This window comes from Triticum aestivum, unplaced genomic scaffold, assembly GCF_018294505.1.
Source record: "Triticum aestivum cultivar Chinese Spring unplaced genomic scaffold, IWGSC CS RefSeq v2.1 scaffold3724, whole genome shotgun sequence".
NCBI classification, from domain to species: domain Eukaryota; kingdom Viridiplantae; phylum Streptophyta; class Magnoliopsida; order Poales; family Poaceae; genus Triticum; species Triticum aestivum.
The window spans coordinates 47,227-53,170 of NW_025225618.1; the positions used below are offsets into that span (position 1 = coordinate 47,227).

The following is a 5,944-nucleotide window of genomic DNA, read 5'->3' on the forward strand; positions in this document are numbered from 1 at the left end:
CGTCACCCTGGGTGAGGAATAGTTATTCTTCACCCTCCCTCTATTTTAATATTAATGCACCGTAATTTTACATTCTGTAAATTTTGTCTTATTTCATACGTAAAAGAGATCGTAAGAAAATATATGGTCACCGTAAAAATATATTTTATGTTACGTAAAATTACAAAGTAAAAACATAGTGTAAAATGCACATAAAATGAAATTTTTTGGGTTTTATGACATATAATTTTGTTTTCTAATATCAAATTTTACGTAGTAAATCAATATGAATGTAACTATTGATATTTTAAATGTAATTACTTTATGAAACGATAGTAACATTTTCTTAGGGTCACGAGATTTGTCACCCGAGGAATAGTTATTCTTCACCCCTCTATTTTACCATCAATATACCGTAATTTTACGTTTCGTAAGTTTTGTCTTATTTCCGACGTAAAAAGGGACCGTAAGAAAATATATGATCACCGTAAAAAATAATTTATGTTATGTAAAATTACAAACGTAAAAACATAGTCTAAAATACACATAAAGTGCAAATTTTCTTGTCTTATGACCTATATTTTTATTTTCTTATGTCAAATTTTGCGTAGTGAATCAATAGGATTGTAACTATTTGAATTCAAAATGTAATTTAATTATGAAATGATCGTAAGATTACCTCGGGTGAAGAATAACTTATTCTGCATCCTGGGTGATGAATAGTAACAATATATATGTGTGTGTGTGTAAAAAACAAACTTCACATAAAACGTTTGAAAAAATGTTAACCAAGCATTTGAAAATGTTAAAATGTGTAAATAAAAAAAATATTAATCATGTATTAAAAATATTAATCTTGTATTTAAAAAATATTTAAATGTTGTATATAAAAATGTTGACTATGTATTCAAAAAGTTCTAACCAAGCACTTGAAATTGTTAATTGTGTATAAAAAAATTTGTGTCTCATGTATAAAAAAAATGTATAAGAAAATATAAAATGTGTGTGAACAAAGTCAATCTTGTATTTAGAAAATGTTAAACCAAGCATTTGAAAAAAATTGTTAAACAACTATTTGTAAGATATTAAACTTGCATTAAAAATGTTCTTAACGTATATGAAAAATGTAGAATGAAACCAACAAAAAGAAATAAAAAAGTGAGCAACACACTAGACATGCCTAGGCTGCCCAGAATACAAGGCAGCGCCACGGTCACGCGGTGACCAGGCGACGGGCATGCAAGTTTACGCGCTCTAGAGTTGGGGCCCTCGGCCACCGTCCAAATCTCGATGTATCGCCACAAACCATATATTTATGATTAAATAGATACTTATGTCACTAGAAATGATTTTTGGAAAAAATAAAAAGTAACTATGAGGCAGCTACAGTTCAAATCTGACCCGCTTCCTACTATATCGGCAGAAATTTGTCTTTTTCACTAGAGGTGGATCAAAAGCTTTGGACACCCAATAATTTTGTCAATTGTGTATTAAATATGAATTAGTATTTTATAAAATTTATTTGGTCCAAATTTTCAACAAATATATGGTAGATCCTTCACAAAAAAAACTCATTTTGGGAACTCGAAAAATGGAAAATGATTTTTTTTCTTCCAAAGAAAATGAAAACTTCCTTAGGCAACATTGTTTACCATTCCAATATGTACCCTTGTGCACAATATGAGATCATTTGAACAAACCATGCCATGAATGTGGCCATAAGATTGATCATTTGGCTTGAAAGCCATTGATCTCCACACATGATAGCTCGTTTCTGAGAGCACTTTTTAAAAATAATTATCGTATTACAAGTTTGTTATTTTTCCTGATAACTTGGCCACATATAATGACACAATGCGAAGCTTTTCTATTTTTTAAATTTTTTATGCCCGTTTCAAAATGCGGTCAAAACGACGGGCTTGACTTTTCCTAGCTATGGTTGAATCTTAAATTTTTTTTGGTGTTTTTCTGATTAAATAGATACTTTTGTACCTAAAAATGATTTTTGGAAAAATAAAGAGCAAACTACGAGGCAGCTGCAGTTCAAATTTGATCCGCTTCCAACTGAATCGACAGAAATTTGTCTTTTTCAAGAGAGGTGAATAAAAGCTTTTAACACCCAACAATTTAGTCAATTATGCATTAAATATGGCCTAGTATTTTAGAAAAAATGATTTGGTCCAATTTTACAACAAATATATGGTAGATTCTTCACAAAAAACTCATTTGGGCACAAGGGAGCCATGGTGGCAGGCTTCTGATGGCTCGGGACCTCTGTAGTGTCATGGAGGGACTTGTCCCTGTTTGTTGGACGTCTGATTGTGAGGGACGTTGTGTGTGCTGCCGTAGAGAGAACAACATACGTCACAAACATGCAATGGGTTGCAACAACGTGCTTCCACCCGGGATCATCATTGAGTGGTTACTGAAGTAATAGTAGCAGGGGTGAGTGGTCCGATCTCGACCGTGCATGCCGCCATTCAATGGTGAAGGACGGCACACATGCTGTCGTCGAGGGAGCGGGGTAAGCCGGAGAGATGGACCGTGCGGGCCGGGAGCGATGAGAGCGAGCCGTCCATGTGTGCCCGCGAGGAGAAGTTTATCTATGGAGACGAGAATTAAGTTCCTTTTTCCCTTTTGATGTGTTGGGAAAAGTTGTTTCTTTTTTTGTTTGAAGTATAGTTGGGAATAGTAATATTTTGAGGAAAAGAAAAGAAAAGAAAGAAAGAAAGAAAGAAATGATAATAATAAATAAATAAAAGTGAGGTAATGTCTTTTTTTTGAGAGTGAAGTGAGGCAAAGTCAGACTCACACTTTGGCGCCCGGAGGTTTGGGTCAGCCCGCGAACGATTTCGTTTGGTTTTCATTCTCACAGCCTGCGAACAATAAGACCTAGCCCGCGAACGCGAAATCCCACCCACCCACCCCATCGCTCCTCTCTCGCTCGTCTCTCCCTCTCCCCCGCACCACTTCTCGCCGCCGCCACCACCGACGGCGCCCGATCCCGCCCGATTCCAGCGTCCTCCGGCGCGCCCAGCACACCACCGTGCCCCCCTCTCAACGCTCCTTCCTCCCATCGGGCCAGATCCGGCGGGCGTGTCCTCCAGCGGCCAAGCGTGACCCTGCCCAGCAGCTAGGGTTTGGGCCAGCACATCGCCGGCGTGGCTCCGGCGTTGCTCTGGTGACTTAGGTGAGTCCCTCCACTCCTCATCGTCACATCATCTCGTCTCCCTCGCAGATCTAGCGCACCGTAGCCGCTCGAGCACCGGGACGCCATGGATGGGAAGGCTTCTTCCTCCCCTGTCCCGATGCCATGAACGACGCAGCTCCACCAGACAGAGCTCCTTATCCCGCATCACTCATGGAGCCTCCCTCTCAGCGCCCGGAGCCCTAGAGAGTATGAATCGCTCCTCCCGCTGTCTCCTTGTACGACTTCTCTTCTTCTCCTCTTGATGCGTTCTCGTATTGTGTCTAGGAAAGGAATTCAAGGCCATGGCTGGAGAGAGGAGCTGCTCCTAGTACAGGACGCCATGGAAGGTTCTCCTTTCTTGTTCTGCCTTTTAAAATTTTCTGTTTCTCTTCCGGATCTAGACAAGTTGAAGGCTCTGTTTTGTGCAGGTGCTGCTCTGATGAGGAGAATCTGCTGCTGTAGGACGTCCTCCTCCCATCCCCTACCCCCACACATGGTGAGCTCCTATGCATATGTGGATAATCAGGAACTAATGTTTAATTGGTTACTTCATAATCTGTTCCACTGTATGCATGAACGCTCACACATTTTTTCCTGCCATTTATATACATAACTATTGGACAGTGAGAAGATTTCCGTTGTGTGCATGAATGTGCTTTTTTTCTCGTCAATCCATCTCTTATCATGCATACATCCTATCATATATTATATGATAAATCTTTTAGTTGCTCACTGTCTATAGGTGCTCAAATTTTTAGATTCCATAGAACTTCTGTTTGTAGTGAAAAAAGGGTATATGCAGCTTTTAATCAATGTCTATTTAAATCAATAGAATACATATTGAGTATATGTGTTCATTGCATCATGTCGAATTACTTTTCTGTTTAAAGAAGTAATTACTTCTGTATGTTGTGATGCATCCCATAGTAGTTTGCACCCAGCAACCAACCAAGGGCTGATGCAATATATGTTACCATGTATATTACCAGGTATTTTTGCTTAGGCGCAATCATACTTATGTAGTAGTAAATAACCTGTCATGTCATTCTTCAAGTCTGCACATAGCACTGTTATTTTAGAAGCAGATTTCTCATCCTTCAGAAACCTGAACTTGCTTAATAGCCAATTTAGCAGAGTATTACCAGTTCCTTGATGTCATTTCTGGTATCCAATCATATGACATGTCTCGCGTAAATAAATATGGGTCGTTGTCAATTTTTTAATCTACAATTGATCTAGTGTTTTTTACATGGTAGCTTGATATCCTCCATCCTTTTCTAATATTAAAACTTCAAATATGTGAGGTGCATAAGTGCATGAGGTGCGGTTCACCTTAGGCTGCTACCGCTCGTCAGCGGTCTGGTCCAGCGTCACTTAACCATTGTGACCTGGCTGGTTTGGTTCAGCTTTGAGCTGCCCACCATGGAGTGGGAGGCCGACATGCTGATGAACATCAACACAGGATCAAGTACGCTGGTGCACCGCGGCGTGCGGCGGCCTATATTCTTGTAGTGGTATTGTATATGGTCTCATCCAGCACCGAGTATCCATATGTTGTTCTAATCCTGATGATGATGTTGTAGCATAAAGTGGACACCATATTCAGTTTGTCTTGATGCTTTATATCTTGTGGTTCTTGTCTGATGCACATTGTTCTTTGCAGGGTTATGATGATATTTCCAAGGAAATATACTGACCCTGATGCGACAAAGGTGTCCATTTTCCCTTTCTTGAACTTTTTTACTCTGTTATTTGTTCTTCCTGTAGTTCCAGTTTCACATTGCTGGTGTTTCATGCAATATTCATCAGATCCTTCTTACATGCCTTATTATTGAGTAACTTGATTAGTATTTCTGCCACTGTCCTATCTCAGTAAACTGTTTGTTTTTTCAGTACCTAAAAAAGAAAGTAAATCTATTATATCTTGGTATTCTAGAATTTCAGTCTCACAGAAGTTACTATGTGTCCTGCTTTAGCTTGCAAACCTGAGGCTCTGCTGTCTGTTCTCATTTCTTAACTTTGAAATGTTTCAAACTTAAGAGTGCCCTCATCCTCTATTACATATGTATGCACCTTGGTAAGAAATATATTGGTCTTGTAAATATCATTGGGAAGTATATCTGCTTCTGTATGTTCTTGCAAGCATTAAATGTTGCTGACATTCTCACTAAAGAATGTCCCTCCAGCACATTCCTTTGAAATGTGACCTTGAGTCAAGCTCCAAGAAGATATTCAAGAGATCTGCATCTGCTCTGGATGCTCATGTACAAGATACTAAGTTATTGGTTGTGTTATTCTGGTTGGTACTATCTTATAAACATGTGGTCTAATGATACTGCTGGGACAAATTTGATGAAATGCTATGCTGTTTCCTGTTTGTTCATTCTGCTGTGTTATTTTGTGATCCTGTGGTGTAATGATATTGTTGTGTTATTTTCAGAATTATATTATTATTACCATTATATTATCCTGTGCTTTTGCTTGACCACCAAATTGTCCAATGAAATGTTGATCTCCCTTGAATAAGGGCTGGACCGAAACTACTAAATTGTCTGAGTGGGCTGGACCGTTTACAGAAAAGGGTTGGCTCAATTAATAAATTAGTTGTACATTGCCTCAGCCCAAGAACAAACATTAAATAGGCTAATACGTTGAGCTAGGCCCATGGTTGTGGCCCAAAAGTAAATCTAAAAATGGACCAAATTACTGGGCTTGGCCGATAGTTGCCCAAAAGTAAATGTGAAAATGGGCTAATTATTTGGCTCGCCCCATTGA

General features: G+C 38.9%; 1 long non-coding RNA gene across 2 annotated transcripts; it reads left to right on the plus strand.

The window, feature by feature from the left end:
- Positions 1–2,903: 2,903 nt before the first annotated feature.
- On the plus strand, positions 2,904–5,636 carry LOC123172303 (uncharacterized). Of its 2 annotated transcripts, none has more exons than XR_006485530.1 (3): positions 2,904–3,376; positions 3,455–3,516; positions 3,598–5,636. It is a non-coding gene; the product is annotated as an uncharacterized lncRNA (long non-coding RNA). The 2 variants fall into 2 exon arrangements; XR_006485531.1 differs by having other exon boundaries at positions 3,460–3,516.
- Positions 5,637–5,944: the final 308 nt, after the last annotated feature.